The sequence below is a fragment of the Camelus bactrianus genome, chromosome 19 (genome assembly GCF_048773025.1).
Source record: "Camelus bactrianus isolate YW-2024 breed Bactrian camel chromosome 19, ASM4877302v1, whole genome shotgun sequence".
NCBI classification, from domain to species: Eukaryota; Metazoa; Chordata; class Mammalia; order Artiodactyla; family Camelidae; genus Camelus; species Camelus bactrianus.
The window spans coordinates 34,539,696-34,557,170 of record NC_133557.1 but is presented as its reverse complement, the minus strand read 5'-3'; the positions used below and the strand labels follow the sequence as shown (position 1 = coordinate 34,557,170).

The following is a 17,475-nucleotide window of genomic DNA, read 5'->3' as shown; positions in this document are numbered from 1 at the left end:
GGCTACCTGCCGGCTTCCTCTGGCGGCAGGTGGGCTGAGCCCCCGTGAGAGGGGCAGGCCGGAGGGCCCCGGGACAGTCCTCAATTCATTCTGGGTGGGAATCATGGTTAAATACCCAGGTTCCCTGCCCCCTGAGTGGGACAACTCTGGCTCGTTTTGAACGCTTCCCCACTCAGGCCCCCGGCGGGATTAAGGTCGGGTCGCCCAGAATGGAAACTCGCTGGCCCCCCCACCCTCTACTGCCTTCCCTGCCTCATGTCCCTGTGAAGGAAAAGCCCAGCTGGGCTAACAAGCTAAGTCACAAATCTAAGCGTAACAAGTGTCGGATTTCTGATCTGAGTTCTGCTCGGCTAACTCGTAAACCTAAATTAGTAAGTGTCGGTTTGCTGATTCCCTGTTCATGCTTTGCTAGCCAGCTGGATTTTCAAAGACACATATCTGGCCTTGAAATGTTGGTTTGCTGCCTCCCTGCCTCTGCTTTGTGATAATGATGTTGCTAAAGCTGTTCCATGCCTATTGGCCGAATACCCCGAGCTTGTACTTAACCCTATAAAGCCTCATGCGCACATCTGGGAGGTGCTCAGGGCTTAGGAGCAGAAGCCCCTCTGAGCCCGCCGGCGTAATACATCTGAGTACTCCAACCCTCCGAGTGGTGCTTGTTTCTTGGCTGGCCTGTCATTTCCGTAACATCCCCACCCCTGTCTCCTGCTTTCTGACGGACTCCCAAATAAATGGGATTTTTTTTTTCGCAAGAACACCTGTGTAAGCTGCTCACACTTGGGGGCTTCACAGGGGAAAGTGTTCAGAACAAACCGATGTGGAGTCCAGAGCTTCGTCCCAGGGCCTGCCCCACAGAGCACCCTGTAAACTCCGGGGCTGTCTGAACGGTGGCTCTGCTTGGGATGGACAGGAGGGACCGGGGTCTCACTGTCCCCATTTTTGTGGGTCACACTGCCGGCCCTGTCCACGCAAGCAGGACCAGGGTTGAGGGTCCGCTCCTGGCATCTGCTGTGGCATCAGGACTTCCCTGCTCTGCGAGTTGAATGTAGGTCCTTAGACAGTGGGCAATGGCGCCGGGGTGATCTAGCCTTGAGAAAGGAACAGCGTCTTCCAGCAGGAAGGTCTTACTGGACAGATGGTGGCCAGCTGTTCCTATCTCGGAGGCGGGGTGGACACGGGGACTAGGTTCACACAGAGACTGTTGAGGTGGGGAGCTGTGCTGGAGGGGGGGCCCAGGGGCCTGCGGTGGCTCCCCCGAGAGATGTGAGCTGAGTAACACGGCCCTTACTGTCTGGTTTTAGCCTTTGTTAATAGGCTCTTCCCCAAAGTAGACCTTGGCATTTTATGGACGCTTGGTGCTGTGTGTTGGGAAATACTTATTAAATAGAGGATTTTAGGGTGTATACGTGTGTGTTCAATTAGAAACTTACAAGGTTGTGGACGTGCGTGACGCGCTAAGTGAAGAATCCAAGGCCTCCTCCTCTTCTCTCTCTGAATCGCACCTCATTTCCAGGCCCAGGAACCCCCTTCACACTCACGACCTCTGTGTGTCTCACTATCTTGATGAGTCCCTCTTTCGTCCTTAAGACTTTAAAAAACAGCCAGAGTCCGCCCTGCCCGTGGGGACGCCGGGCTCCCACGCAGGGGGATAAACGCTCACAGCTGCTCGTGCTTATTAACGACTTCCGCTTCACAACAGCCTCTGGGAGACAGCGGGCCACAGCTGTAACCAAAGCACCCTGGCAACGTGCGAATCGCATCCGCTTTCAAACTTAACGCTGCACACCACAAGCAAGTGCCACTTCGGGTTGGACGTTAGACACACTGATCTCTGAGCTGTCACTAAACACCTGACCTGGGGGATAATGCCTGTCCTGTCACATTATGAGAAACAAATGAGATCACGAACTTAAAACCCTCTGTCTGGTAAGCAGTAGGGGCCTTCTTAATTTTACCCTAATGGAAGATGTTAAAATGGGATGCCTTTTATAAAATCAAGTTGATCCCAGAGAACACGCAGGACTACAGGGACTGGTGCGTTTGGACACGATGTCTGGCCGGCTGTCCCTGCTCTGTCTGCTGCGGTCACAGCCGTGCTTGACTGCGAGCAGACTGGTGCTGTCTGTTTCATTTTTTCATTACAGTTTATCAACAGTTTTTCTCCACTGGAGACATGGAGCCACCGTCATGTTAATTTTCAACAAAATAGAAAGAAAATAAAGAAAAGCTAAAGAATAGGATTTTTTTTTTTTACCAAAAAACCACAAAAGTATAAACTGGTGTTAAAAGGAAAGAGTGAGAAAACAAAAGGGACGTTTGAGTGAAGTTTCAGTGGGTGCTGGGGAGACTTTAAGCGAGCAAGTGACAAGGTGGGAGGCGGAGCCAGCAGGGGCAGAGGAGGGGCGTCGGGTTTGCTGTGAAGACGAGAAGTCCGCAATTTTAAAGGATCGAAATATAATTTTTTTTTTAATTTTTAAAAACTTTTAAAAAGTTTTGTTTTGGCAGATTTTATGAAATTCTTTTTTTTTTTTTTTTTTTTTACTTTTTTTTGATTGAAGTATAGTCAGTTACAATGTGTCAGTTTCTGGGGCACAGCACCATGTCCCGGCCACGCACGTATATACACATGTTCCCAATGCATCACTTTATAGTTTACATCTTAAAACCACGGGCTCCATTCGATCACGCGGATTCTCTCTTGTTGAACTTAGCGTTATTTTTCCTTCTAATAAGGACATTTTTCTTTTTTCTTTCTCTCTTTTTTTTTTTAATAGTATCCAAGAATTCAAAGAAAACCTATGGTTTAAACTTTAAAAAGTCTCTCCTTAAACCTATGACAAAGGAAACTGACAAGGAAATTTCCCACAACCCTACGACTACGCGTGTGTGTCTTAGAAAGGCTCCCTGTGCTGTGTCTCGTCCCAGCGATGGGGATTTGGAAGCAATCTGCAGCAGAAGGAGAACTGAGACAAACCTGCCGCGCTACCGCGTGTCTTTTCCAAGCCTCACATTTTGCAAGTGTGTATCCCACAGAATCGCCACAAGCAGGCGACGCAATCTCCTTGAAAACAAAAATAGCACAAGTGCCAACAAATACTTCGCAAACTACGTTCATATACGACTCGCCTCGGGCTCCTTGTTTGCCGGCATCTGTTAGCACAGGGAAGCCAGCGCCAGTCTCATCCTGCAGGCAGCCTGGAGCCGGGTGTCATGGTGAGAGCCCCCCCTAGTCCGGCCGTCCCGGGCAGCTTCAGAGAAGAGCCACACCGTCTTCCCCCGTGTGCCGAGCCCTCCCCGCGTCCTCGGCCCACCATCTCCGGCTTTAGCGCACATAAGCCTGAGGCTGTTCTCCAGCCCCCAGTGCCAAAAAGCTATCATCAGTTTGAAAAGAAAGAACGCTCGTGGACCTGCAACTTTGTTACCGAGTCCAAACTCTCCTCGCGGCACGATAGGCCAATAAATCGGGAGACGAGGCGCTGGGACAAGGAATGACGACTTTATTTGGAAAGCCGGCAGACAGGGAAGATGAGGGGCTAATGTCCTGGAGAACCGTCTTCCCCAAGTCAGAATTCAGGCTCCTTTTCTACTAAAAGGTGGAGTTGGTTGTTCCAAACTTCTTGATATTGGAATCCTTTGTTCTTGCAGCCGTCCACGTGGGTCAGGTCACATGGGTCGGGCCCACATGGGTCAGGTCAGTGGGTCAGGTCCAGGTGGGTCAGGTCACGTGGGTGTCCCCGTCAACCTCCAACAAAACAAACGTCGTTTCTACTCTGCAACTCGTCTTTGTATGAGTGGAAATGTGTTCATATCCTGAAAGGTGGGAGCCCCGGGACAGGCTCTCCTGTGAACTTCAGGCTCTCGGCAACACTGTTTTACCAAAGGTGCAGAGCCAGCGTGACTGAGCCCAGGAAACAGCGCACAGGGTTAGAGCCAAAGACCAGATCTGCAGTGCGGTCAGATTTGTTCTCCTCTATCCAACTTGTCTTCCCTAAAACATAAAAATCCACTTCTCGATCACTGCAGACCCTCAGAGTTCAAGGAACTAGCAATGCAAACTGTCCTTTTACGAGTTTGAAGACCAAGAGGAAGCAGCTCAAAACTCTCCCTGACCGAGCGACTCGCATCTCCATCGGTGTGATTCTTGAGGTCCCCACGCAGCTGCTTCCCGTGCGGACGAAAGTTGGCGTGTATGTTGACTTGGCCGGCCCTGGGGGCTGCGCTCTGAGAGGGGGCAGGACTTCGTTTAAACTCCACACTACCCCCCCCCCCGCCCCCCGAGAATGCAGGCTGGGGCGGTTCTTCCTGCCTCTCCGTCCAGGACGGGGAGTTCCTCTCTGGGGCTCTGCGGGGCTTGCCTCTGAGAAGCCACACGCACGCTAACCCGTGAGCAGGGGACACACCACCAACGGGGCGTTAATTTCTCTGAGAACGCTCACCAAAGTACCAGGTCTCCCGATAGGAATCACCTTTAAACCTCAAGTAAGCAATTCACTGACTTCGGAAGCCGCGCCCAGAAGGGCCAGCCCTCTGCTTTCAGTGGAGAGTCCCCGGGGCCGGCGTGGGAGCCCTCACGTCGCCCGGTTCCCGGAATGATGATGTCTTGCTTCCACGGCAGCATGACTGCCCATTTCCAGACCTTCGTGACGTGACGGGGAGTGGCTTTTCTAAAGTAAACCCCAGAGCGTTGTCTATTCACCATGCCACCAGCAGACCTTCCGAGGGACTTCTGGACGAAGAGCCACGTCTTGCTAGGAGTTACCCAGAAATGGACAACATCACCTTCTTAATACGAGATGTGGTTGCTTTTATGACGGTACCTCTCGCTGAAATTCTTCCCCATCCACGTCGGCGTTCACAGTGAGCAGAGGGGGCTGTCCACCTGCACCATGGCTCCTGGTGGAGCTGAGGCCTCTGCACCTCGTGGCTCAGTATCTCTCAGATGCAAACGGAAAGGGCTGCACGTGCACACACGGGCTCACACGCACACGGGCTCACACGTACACGGGCTCACACGCACACGGGCTCACACGTACACGGGCTCACACGCACACGGGCACACCGAGGCACGTGTGTCCTGCTCGTGTGACTGCCAGGGACTTCCTCGGGCCTCCCTGGGGGGCACACACCCTTGGCGAAGTAGTAGGAGGGGAGTGTAGGGAAAGGCCTGGAGGTGGACGTAGGGTCTGGAGGTGGACGTAGGGTCTGGAGGTGGCTCTCCTCAGGAGCCTGGGCAGTGAGCTGGGGCAAAATTTTCACAGCGATTCATCAGAATCAACCAGTCTCTCCCTGAATTTTACCAAGGAGGAGCCTGCATGTGAGCGGCACAGTTTCTCTTCTAATCCTTGGTGAACTGTGGGATCACACGGGGACCACCGTCACAGCTGGCAGGTGGCACCGTGGGGACGTGGAGCCCGATCTGACTCCGTGGCGACTGCAGACTCCACCCTCTTTGTGCTTCATGAGTCAGGACCCACTCCCTCACCTTCCGCTGGCATTTCTGATGCTCAGTAGTGTGAACTTGAAAAAATAGACCGGCGTGGATGGGACCGTCCACTCCGCCCGGCCTGCCTTCCTCGGGCTCAGGCCACCACGGTGCCGGAAATGCACACCGTGGAGCTCTGCCCAGCGACATCCCTGGGGCCCGTGGGCCTGGAAGGGACAGTGGCATGAGCTGAATTATATCCCCTCAACAAGATAAGTTGGGGTCCCAACCCCCATATCCGCGACGTGGCCGTACTTGGAAATAGAGTCTTCACAGGGATCCTCGGGCTCAAAGGCAGTCATCAGAGCGGCTGTGACTGGAGCCCAGATCAAAAGGGGAAGTCTGGACAGACAGACAGGCACAGAGGGCGGGCTGGTGAGGGCACAGGAAGGGGAAGACGCACGGACAAGGCAGGGACACCCCGCTGGCCATCACCACAGAAGTGGAAGAGGCCAAGAAGGACCCTCCCCTGGGGCCCTGCCCACAGCTCGACCTCCACTTCTGGCCCCAGAAGCGCGAGAGAATACACTTCTGTGTTTTAAGCCACCCGGGAGTGGCTCTTGTTACAGCAACTGTAGAAACTAGCCCAGGCGGGTCCCACTGGGTTCCCGGCCCACCCCAGTGAGCTCCACGCTGGCGGGTCTGGGACGATGGCCGGCACCGGTGCAGCCTCTAGGGGCAAAGGTGCCCCAGACACAACAGAGAGACAAGAGCAGGGGCGTGAGAGTGATCTGAGGCCAAAGACACCCGCAGCCACATCACAGATCAGACGCAGCCCAGCTCCCAGCCAGGTGCACACGAGATCTCACACTGAAGGCCTCTTCAGCTCAGTTCCTACCCCAGTACCTTGTGTCTTCTGTGCAGCAGAAAATTGCAAGGCTTGTTAAAAGCAAGAAAAAACACAGTGTGAAGAGACAAAGCAAGCATCAGACCAAACTTGGATACGGTGCAGAATTTGAAAGGACCCAAACAGGGCATTTAGAGTAACCATGAGTGATGTGTTAGGGGCTCTAAAGGAAAAGCGAACAGCTTACAGGGACAGACGGGTGAAGCAAACAGAGCGATGAAAACATGAAGAAAGAATCCGGTGAGAATGCTGGAAGCCCCACGCCCTGTACCAGAGTGAAGACCGCTTTCGATGGGCTGCTCTAAGGACAGGACCAGGGAACCTGAAGCTCTGTCCCCGGGAGTTCCCACGCTGCACTGTGCCACGTGTGGTCGGAAGCCCGGGGGGAGGAGGGGACAGACTAGAAGCGGCATCTGAAGCCGTCACAGCCGAGGGTTTCCTGAGATGAGTGACAGACTCCAAGCCGCCCCACGGACCAGGGTCAGCTGCCACCGGGCCCGAGCCCCCCGCCCCCGGCCCCCGGCCCCGGAGGGGTGGGGGCGGCCGCAGAGTCTGCTCAGCAATCTTAACGAGGCTTCACAGCCTGTGGCTTCCAAAGCGCTGTCTCTGTCCCGCGCCCACCGGAGGGGGGGGTGCTCCCGGGGGAACCTTGGCTCGCGGCTCTGAATGATGAAGCCATGTGCTCTACTCTCAAATGCTCATTAAACAGGATGACCGCCCTCAGCGGTACATACCACTCAAAACTCGTTATATCTCATTACCTAAGGCTGAATACCACTGTCCAACGGACAGAAAGATTCAATTAAATGAAAGTTAGACAAAGGCTTGGCGTTTGCGCAAGCTACAAACAAGATGCCTACAGCTTTTGGGAAATGATGTAATTGAAATTGTACGTGGCCTTGGATGGTCACAGCACACACAGAGACCCTGGGAATGGCAGCAGAAGGCTTTGCCGAACGTTCAAGTACTGCCCCCTTTCGTGGGGTGGTTCCCCAGCCCCCAGCACACGGCCATCAGTGCTCATCTGTCCTGGGTCCTCACCCCTAGAGAGCTGATAACACTTTTGCGATCTGTACTGTGAACTCAGGGCACCTTGTCTGCTGTGTGTCCTCCTGGAACTGTCCATGCTTCTGAATTACCTCCCAGAAGGCAGGGAGGTGCCCTGTGTTCCAGGAACGACCAAGTCCTTCGTACAACAGACTCCCCGTAACTCTGCTTTAAAAAGCAAAGTGCTCTTTGGTTAAGACACATTGGCCTGAGGAGACTCCAGCAAGGCTGTTTGGGATCCGCACGGAAAATTTTCAGAAAGAAAATCTTGAGCAATGATGTCAGAGCTGTGAGTGTGGACCTGGTAGTGTCAGACGCCAAGGACCCTGGCTTGGCCCCGAGGGTTCAGGCTTTTGTCAGTGCCTGTGCGACTGGCAGCGTGTGCAAACTGCCTTCCTGGCCTGCTCCTGGAATACACCCGTAACGGGAGGCCAGGCCGTCCCGAGGGCCCTAGGGGCAGCCCTGCGGCTGAGACCTGCCGGAGGTGCTGCTGGCCCTGGGGCCGAGCAGCAAACCCCCCTGCCCCACAGGCGCTGCCGCCGGGAGCGGACGTGCGAAGGAGACAGTCTCTCCACTCACAGCACTTCTGACACCAGACGGGGGCGTTTTCCACGCCGAACAGCCTTCCGGCTCCCTGGAGGCACCAGCTGGGTGCCCTGCAGCGTAGCTCAGCCCTGACGCTAACGGCCTGGCGTGCACAGAGTCCCCAGGTAAAGGACTCAGTCCCCCGAGACAGCTCACCGACTCTGGGCGCCAGTTACAAGTGCTGGGTCCCCGGGTTACCAGCGCTCCTGTCCAACTTGGCTACAAATCAGGGGCCCCCGTGACCCCCTCCTCGGCTGGTGATCTGCTGGAACGGCTCACGGAGCCCAGGCTGACCAGGCGCTTACCATCACCGGGTCACCGTAAAGGCTACATAAAGCACACAGACAGCCGGACAAGGGGCACAGAGCGAGGGCCAGAGGGCCCCAAGCACAGGCGCCTCTGTCCCTGTGCACTTCAGACGCACCCCTCCCGGCACGCTGGTGCCTTCGCCAGCCCAGAGGCCCTCGGAGCCCTGTCCCGTAGGGTTTTCACACGGACACGGCTGACTGAACCACCGGCCACGGTGATCGACTCCGCCCCCGGCTGTCAGCACGGGGCTGAGAGTTCCGGCCCGTCCCTGGCTGGCTCCTCCAACAGCCGCCCCCCCCCAGGGGCCCCCAGGTGTCACCTCGTCGTAGCACAAGCCAGGCAGGGGGGAAGGGGCTCACTGTGAAGCTCTTCATGGACAGATTTTAGAAAATTGCCTCAGGTTTCCCGCCCACGGGGGCAAACTTACCACAGAAAAGTCTTGGCAGGAAAGTGGCGGGGGCGCAGGCTGGCCTGTCTGGGCGAGCATGAGGGCCCGGCCGGAGGGACGCAGATTCACAGGTAAACGAGGGCTGACACGGCTCTGGTCTTCGGTTCCTTTGTCACGAGGAGCCTGTGAGCATCAACACGCATCACATTAACAACGGAATCTGGCCAGACCTCCCGTCCTCCCTGGAAGGTCTGCGCCTGTCGCTCCGAGGGCGCGCTCCGTACCTGAAGCCGGCTTTAAAAGCACGAGAGTTTTCGTCACAAAGTCCGCGCCGCCGTTCTCCCACAAGCCCAGCTCTGAAGCGCTGCCTCTTCCTTAAGGAGAACCGAACCCTCCAGCTGCATCTCTTGCCGCGGGCAGCTTGCTTTTCTGCCCTGAAGGGCTGACCCGCGACCACGCTGGGCTCACCTGGCTGAGCTGGGCGAACCCCCACGTTCTGAGGCCGTCAGACCCGTCATCTTAATTCCCCTCTGTCGCGTCAGGCACACGTTTACAGGATGTGCAGATGAGCACGGGCACCTTCGGAGGGGCCATCACTCCACCTGCCACAAAGCCCTTTAAGAAGAGTTGGCCCAAAGGGATCGCCGTAACCTCCAAGCAGGGGTGTACCGCGGTCCATCGCCACGAGGAAGAGGATGTAGGTAACCGCAAAGGCGGCCTCACCAGGAGGAAGCGGGGAGTTTCAGGGGAGCTGAGCTCTCCCCGAGCCCTCCCACCTGTCACCCAGGCGCTCAGTGAGACCATAACGTCTGAATCCCACGGGACTTAGTGACGGCCGACCTCCATGCCGCGGTCCCGGAGGCGTCTGGCCAGCACAGACTCCTGCTCCAAGCAAACCCACTGAACGCTCCGCATAGGCTACTGGACTCCAGCCTGAACTCAGGGACCTCCGACAGTTACTGATGAGCCAGGAGTGTCTGAAGGGTGCCCTTGGCTGAGAGAACAAAACACTAACGGCCTTCACTTCCCTGCTGGGCTTCAGCAACTTACAAAGAGGCCTTCGGCAGAAGGAGGGCGATGGGGCGTGCCGCGCGCAGCAGCACAGGTTCGCTTGGAGGTAACGGTTCTTCAGGGGACCCAGGGCCGGGGCAGCACGGCCCCCTGGGTGTCTGGTCCTCCGGGGTGAGAGTCTAAGGCTGTCCTTGGACCCGTGTCGGTTCTCCTGAGCCCCTGCTCATACGGTGGACGCCCAGGGTCCCAGCCCGGAGAGAGGGTTGGCCCTGAATTACATCCACTGTCAACAAGGGCCCAAAGCCACCAACGGTGGGAAATTCAAAAACACCATCGGGTTTCTAGAGATTGTCGGAGGCGCATTCTTAGATCCCTAACCTCCGACACCACACAGCAGGGCTTCATTTGGAGGCCTGAGGGCTTCCACTGAGGGGGAGAAGGACCACGGACGCGGGACGCGCGTTGTCACCGACGGGCCTCAATCCATCAATTCGCAGGAATTTTAAACTATTTGGGGAATTTTATAGTTTTGCAGAGTAAACTTACAGGTTGGTAAACCACCTACTATTTAAAGTGAGTTTCCTTACGAAAGTTTTCCACAAGGTGGAGGCGGCCCACAGACAGCAGGTCCCCAGGGCCTCGGGGAGGCTGGGGTGAGGCCGATGAGCAGGTGTTAGGGGCCCCGACAGACTGTCTGGGGCAGGCGTCTCTGGACGCGGGATCGCCCCGCCGAGGTGTCATCGCCTGTGTGGAAACCGGCTCCGAGGGGTGAGAAGGAGACAATGGGGTCGAAGCAGTTGTCAGGCAAGGCTGGTCTGAGCGTGAGCTCAGTGTTATTTGCAAACCTTGGGAGTTCGGGTGTCGCTGACTTGTCCTGAGGGACAGGTGTTGGAGGGGCCTCTCGGGCTGCAGACTGACCTCACTCCACGTCCCTGGGGCTGGTGCACTGCCTGGGTCCCTGGTGGGGCTGATCTGAGCTCAGTCGTGGGAGGTCAGCTCTCAGGAACAACAGTGTGGGTCACCTGCCTTTGGACAGATCCGTGTGCAGGCGGTTGGGTCTACACCCGAAAACGGGCTCTAGGACTCGAGCGGCTGTGCTTCTGCAGAAGATGTGACCGAGCGTCACGGGGAGCCCAGCCCTTCCTCCCCCAAGTCTGCGCCCCAGGAGGCTCTCACCTGTGCTGGGAGAGCTTTGGCTGTCCCCGAGTTAGGGGAGGCGACAAAAAGGAAAGGCCAAGGGCTCTAGGCTGAAAGCTCCGGGATGATCTCCAACTGGTCTACTTGGTCAATCAGAGCCAATCAGACCTCATTAAACGTGCGTCGTACCGCGTCCGTGCCGAGGGCCGGGGCAGGAGCAGCGGCGTCCACTGTGTCACTCCCAGGGGGTCCTTCTCCAAAGACGTCTGTTACCTGCTGGGGGTGGGATCTGGAATCAACTGAGGTTTCTGCCGACGGTGGACTGAAACCGTCCTCAGGGAAATGTGCAAACGTGCTGGGAAAAATATTTTTAACACACTTTTAAATGCAAAACAGCTCTTGTAAGAAATACTCTGATGCCAGAAACAAAGTGGGATCAGGAGTCCCAAGAGGTGAACAAACACTGAAGGCCTCGGCTGTTGGGAGTCCACGCCTCACGGGCGTCCTGGACTTTCTGTTCCAACGGCTGCAAGTGTGGGCACCACTCCCGGAAGGCGGGCACCGAAGTGGGGAGAGTCGCCTTTCCAGATACCAAGATGCCATAAAGTCCTGGTACCTAGGGTGAGGTTTCAGCCGGGGGTGGGGGGGAGAGGCAGCAGCCATCGGGGCAGAAAGGAGACGCCAGCCCTGGGCCTGCCTGTAGCGTCACGGACAGGGCCAGGGGCTGTGCAGGAGGACGGCAAGGCGCTGCCGCCTCCGCGCCTCGTGGAGTGAAGGCCGGAATCCAAGGGCAAGCGCCACCCTTTTAGAAGTGCGCTGCAGAGCATGTCCTTGGGACTTCGGGGCCAGGAAGAATTTCCTCGATGGAAGTCAAGAGCACGGACCACAGCGTCCCCGAGACCATGGAAGCGGACTGGGGGGAGAGAGGGAGAGACACGGTCCCCAGGCCAATGATAAAATGAGAGAACGGCCCCCCGGGGATGAGAGGCAGATCGCAGGTTGGCATCGCACGACGCGGAGACACAAATGGCCAAGAAACTGGAAAGGCTCGAGCTCGTCAGTCGGCAGAGAAACACAGGAATGCGTTTTACTGCCTCCCCTCCAGTTGGCATGGTTAAGACTCCTGATCACACCCAGCGTCTGGCAGGGCCGTGGAGCAGCAGGGGACTGCTGGAAATGGCTGTCAGAGCAGAAGTTACGACAACCTGGCACTGCCCGGGCAGGTCCAGCCCCGGCCAGCGCCGTGGGCAGAGCTCTGGCCCACGTGTTCGCGAGCGCTCCCGGCAGCCTCTCCCCAGCAGCAGCACCTGGGACCAGCAGCGTGTCCGTCCGCAGGGGAGGGAACAGCTGAGCCCAGGGGCCGCGGCTCCCTCTGGGGGGCTGGGGGACCGGGCCCAGGGAGCACCACGGGCTGTTCATGTGTTGCTTAAACCGGCTGGTGGGCGTGTGGTTTTTATTTTATTTCCAAGCTTTACAACACAGACGTGCAGAATGTCGTTGGATGCATCGACCATTTCACAGTTTAAAACATCCTTGCAGAGACCCAGTCCAGGCTTACCCTGGGGTGCGGGCAGGGGAACAAAGGGCCAGAGGGCTCAGGAACCTGGTGAATCCTTGTGCTGTTGGTTGACGTCACACTGTCTCCAACGCCACTCGACCTGGGGTCCGAGGACAGGTGACCCTCGCAGGGCACCTGTGGGAGGCGTAGGACTCAGAAAGCCAGGTCTGTTCCCTCTCACACCCGTGCAGACCCCCCACCAGGGTCTTTTCTCTGAGAGGCTCCCTGCTCGGAAGGAAGGCTGGGCGACAGGACAGCGGAGCCAGCCTCCATCCCTCCAGGCCCTCGCGGGGGCACCTCCGTGAGCTCGGGGCACCCCAGGCCCAGCGAGGAGGAGAGCGGCCCCGCCGCCCAGGAGCCGGGATGGCGCTCGCTCCGCCTGCTGCTTCTCCGGCCCCGCAGTCCTCGGGAGAACCGTGGGGCCGGGCCCCCCATCTGCACGGTGGGGCCCTCTGAGGTTGCAGAGAGATGAGATTTACCAGGGAGAACAATGCTGTGGGCTGACAGTGTGCGTCCTTTCCTGACTCCTGGTGTATTTTACTTCTACCTCAAGGGTCTCGCCTCTGTGATAGATGCAAATTTGTCACCTAGAAAGAAAAAAACAAAACACACAAAGAATCCTTGACTCCAGTTAAAACTCTCACCCTAGGCCCGGGAGGGGGACCAGGCCGACTCTTTAACCCTGAGGGCGGGAGGACCCCGCGTCCAGGTGTCCACGCCCTCTGCCCCTTGAAGGGTTGGGGGCCCTCGGAGGCTGCCTCCCGGCTCCTCCCCGCGCCCCACTCCACGCTTCTGCAGAACCGTTTACTTTTCCTTCCTGTTTCCTCTCGTCCTGGAGTCCCTCACGACACAGATCCCCAAGGAGGGGCCCAGAACATTCCGCTCCACCTCCAGCCCTTTCAACCCGCCCCTCCTCCGCCCCGCGACCCAGCGCCCCGCAGCTTTGTCTCCCCTTGGGCTTCACCTCTCCCTGAGGGTTAGAGAGCCATTGGCCGGAGCCTGCGGAATCCGAGGCGCTGACCGTTACTTGTGTGAACGCATCTGTGCGCCCTGGGCTCCCAGCCTCGCGCGCCTGTTACCCCGAGTGACTCCGGGACGGGCTGCGGCTGTGGGATCCCAGGGCTGCCGAGGCAGAGAACTGGCGGCGCGACAGCCTGTCCCTTTGCCAGACGAGGAACTGAGACACGATTTCCCAGTTGCTTCCGTGCGGGGCCACTTGCCAGCGCTCCCTGGGGCGGAGGGGCGCAGGGAGGGGGCAGTGCTTCACAAGGAGCATCCGGAAGGGGACCCCGAGGCTCCCCAGCCCGGCCCAGGTGGGGCGCTGAGGGACGGTCCCCGCACCCTGCGGTCTCCCTCGTTCACGGGGCACCGGACGGACCGCGGAGCAGAACGCCCGCCTCCGGGGAGACTGACGCTGGGCGCGAACGCTGACGCCGAGGGCGGGGGCCCATCTCGCCAAAACTGCCCTTTCTGTCCCGCGATCGTCACTGGTTCCCCTCCTGCCTCCTCGAAACAGAACTACAACAAAAGCAACAACAAAAAACACGGCAAAGAACTGATTTTTCTTTAAAACTTCCGCCTTGGTTTGCAGCAGGGAAGGAACCAGGGGCTTCAGACACTCCAGGAGGCCACTGGTCAGGCAGGGCCGGGGTCAGCGCGCCTCTCCCAGGAAATCCACACCTGCCCGCCTGGCTGTGACCCGGGTGTCCCCATTCTGCCTTCTGACGCGACACAGACCCCTCGGCCCCTCTGCCCCGGGCAGCCCTTCTGTTCCTGGAGTTTCTTAGCGGCCCTGAATCTTTTTGAGAAAAACATCTTCTGTTTCTTCGGTCCCGCTGGTGCGAGCTGCTCCTTGGCTTACCCGCCAGCGCGTCCGGGCAGCCACCCGCCCGGGCTCTCCGCGCCGCCCGAGCAAGAGGAAGCGCTTCCTGGGGAGGGCCCTTCCCTCCGACGACGCGCTGCCCCTCCAGGCGCCGCGGAGCAGCCGGCGTCCAGCTCACGGTCGCTCGGATCCGAAGGTGACACGACACCCGCCTGCCCACCCTCCCCTCGGGCCCGTGACTGCAGACTTCAAGGACGTGGTTCTCACCCCTGCTGGGCCTCATCTTTTTGGTCTGAACTTATTTTTTCTGCTGCAGGGAAATCATTAAAACCTTTGAATCAGTCTTTGGGGGCGTCTGCTGTCCTTCCCACACTGAGGAAGCTTTTGGGAAAAGAGCATCTTGAAACGCCGAGGGCCGTGGCGCAGCCCCAAAGCAGCCCCGCATCTAGGTGTCCCCACACAGCCGGGGACGCGGAGGCGGGGGAATAGCAAAGGCCACTGCGTCCTCCCCTCTTGTTCCACTGAAGAAAACCCTGCCCAGGGCGGACGCGGGACACCTGTGCTAGGCAGGCGGCAGGGAGGCGGCCCCAGGCGTCGAGGCTGGAACTGACGGGAGGACCGCCACCTCCTCGCCTCTGGTCAGACAGCCGTGTCCTTCACCTTCTCCCCTGTTGGGGCTGGGCCGCGTGCCCACAGCGGTGACTCTCCGGTCGCTGCCGGCCCTTCCCTGTCCCGCCCCCCAGCCTTCCCGGGAAGCCCCCGCGTAAACCGCGCGCAGCCATGTCCTTGTCTCGGGCTCTGCTTCTGGGGAACTCGTCTATGGTGAGCATCTTCTAAATTAAGGTCTAGCGTCCTAGGCGGGCGTAAGGGTAAAGGGCACGACGGCACTGAATGTCTGGACACTCCGGAGAGACCAGTTCCTGAATTCTAGTATCTACAACTGCACTGCAGGTCCAGAGCAGAGAAGCTTCTACTTGAAAAAATATTTATTTACCAAGATAACACTGAGTTATAACATTGTAGAAGTTTTACGTGCACAGCGTCGCACTCCTGTCCCGGGTGCCCTGCAGGGCACCCAGCACCCGCGTTTGGTTTCCATCCGTCGGCAGATGGCCGACTCCCTTGCCCACGCCCCCCCCCCAGGCCCTCCCCTCTGGAAACCGCGACTCTGCTCTCTGGCCTGACGTGTTCATGTGCCTTGGCTTTTGTCTGTTTGTCAGTCTGTTATTTTCCACATCTGAGAAGCCTCTGCACCTGGTTTCACACAGAGGGAAGTCTGAGGACGGAGCTTACCGCAGAGGCCGAGGGTCACCGCTCATGGGTCAGTGACCAGGCCCCTCCCTGACCGGCAGCCGAGAGCGAGGACCGCCTGTGCGCGGCCAGCTGTCCCTCAGCCGCGCGTCTCCAGGGTGCGAGAGGTGGTTGTCCCCCCATGTCACTAACGCCGGCCCCTTGAAGTAGTCGGCCAGCTTCCTCAGAGGATAAACCCAAGCCAGTGCTATTTTAAAACACCAAAGACGCACTTGTGGGTCTGGCTCGTGGGGGTTCTGGCTGCTGGTGTTAGGCCAGGGCCTCCAAGACGACGTTAAACCGCGTCAGGTTCCACCATGTGCGTTAGGGCTGCACCTGCCGCCTCCTGCTGATGACCAGGGGCCCCGAGGCTGCAGGGCTCGTGCCGGGGCTGGGCCGGCCCACACGGCGGTGTCCCCACCACCACCGCAGGAACCGAGGCTGCCCTGGCGGCGAAAGTCCTCGTGGCAGAGCCGCGACCCCCAGGTCCCCACGCCCATCGCCGTGGGTCTCCCGCCAGCCAGCTCCGAGCGGGGCTCTAGGCACAGGTTCCACGTCCCGCAGTCCTACGGCCCCAGCCCGGCCCCTCCCTTGAGCGGTCTGCTTTTCCCGTGGAGGGAGACGCCTGCGCTGCGACGTGCTGTTACTCTGGCCTCTCGAGCAGTGAGTTAAACCTGCATCTGGACCTCTCCTCGAGGGTAACTTACGGTCCCTTGGCCCTTTGGTTTCTGTTCTGACTGACCCCAGGGCCCCCCAGGGAGGAGGAAGGTGGAAAGTCACAGAGGAGGGGCTGCTGGGTACTCCCTGCGCTCAGCCGTTCTGGCCGTGGGAGGGTGAGGCCAAGCGCAGTTCCATCGGGAACGGCTCATCTCTGAAGACACGCTGGACAAAGGCGGCCCAAAGGCCGGACGAGCCCAGTCTGGGGGCTCGGGGAGCTGGGAGCAGACCCCCCCCCCGTAAGGGGGTCTGCTGGGCCATTGGCCTGCTTGTCCTTCATGAGAGGAGCTTAATGAACTTTTTACAACTAAATGTCAACCATACTGTTAAAATAATAAACATCACCATTGCCCAGCTTTAAAACAAACCGAATAATCCCCAAATGACCTCCCCTTTTCTGGCTTCAGCCCCACAAGTTCACAGGGGAGGCCCCCACACGGTCGCTTTCCTGTGGGGCGGTCCCGAGCGGGTGGAAGGGGCAGGGCAGCCACCTCGTCCCCTCGGCTCGGACTTCGTGCATGAGCTTCAGGAGTCGTCCAGCGTCCCGCTGTGTCACCCAGGAATGCTCGGCTCTGCCCAGGAATAAGAGAAGCCGGCCAGAAAGGAGGCGAGAAGCAGGTAAGCGCAGAGGCGGGTGGTCTATGGGTCAGGAAGACCCCGATGAACTGACAAGGGCATTGCTGTTGTTGACCTGGGTTGGGGGGCGGGAGGACCAGGAGCATCACCTGCGTGGGATTTGACGACAGTCCAGGGCGCCCCTCGCCCGAGACACAGGTCAGCCACCAGCTGGGCACACTGGCCCCGGTGTCTCCTAGCTGGCGTCACCGGGCACTGAGCCCATCTTCGGAGCCCGGCTCTCACCCTCATCAGCACCTGGTCTACACGAAAGGGAAGTCTCTGAAGACGGTGCCAATGGAGGATTCAGGGAGTGGGGTCCTCCCAGCCCGCGGGCACCCGGCTGAAGCGCGTCACTGACCCCAGCTCCTTCCTCTTGCTTCTCGCTGTGCTTTCTAGAATCCATTCTGCCCACGACCCCTCGGAGAGCTGCCCGAGAGGTACTTGGAGGCTACGGTTGATGGCATCAGGGCAGTTCCCTCCACGGCAGATGACAGACACGGGACACCGTGGGTGAGGGGGCTCGTTAGAAACACGCCCCGTCCACGATTCATATAAAAAGTAAGGACGCAGGTCAGGGACGAGGGGCTGGGTCTCCACTCTCTGTTCCTCCGTGAACTCATCACAAACGCTCCCCACACAACGTAAAGGGAAAAGAAAAAGTCGT

General features: G+C 58.4%; 1 long non-coding RNA gene across 1 annotated transcript in view; it reads right to left on the bottom strand.

The window, feature by feature from the left end:
* The window catches only part of LOC141574088 (uncharacterized), a 47,904-nt gene extending 30,538 nt beyond the window's left edge, over positions 1–17,366 (bottom strand). The window contains exons 1-2 of the long non-coding RNA XR_012500752.1: positions 8,943–17,366; positions 8,698–8,841 (exon numbers count right to left, since the gene is read on the bottom strand). This is a non-coding gene — a long non-coding RNA (uncharacterized LOC141574088). The remainder of the gene's footprint in view (positions 1–8,697; positions 8,842–8,942) is intronic.
* Between the last annotated feature and the right edge of the window lie 109 nt (positions 17,367–17,475).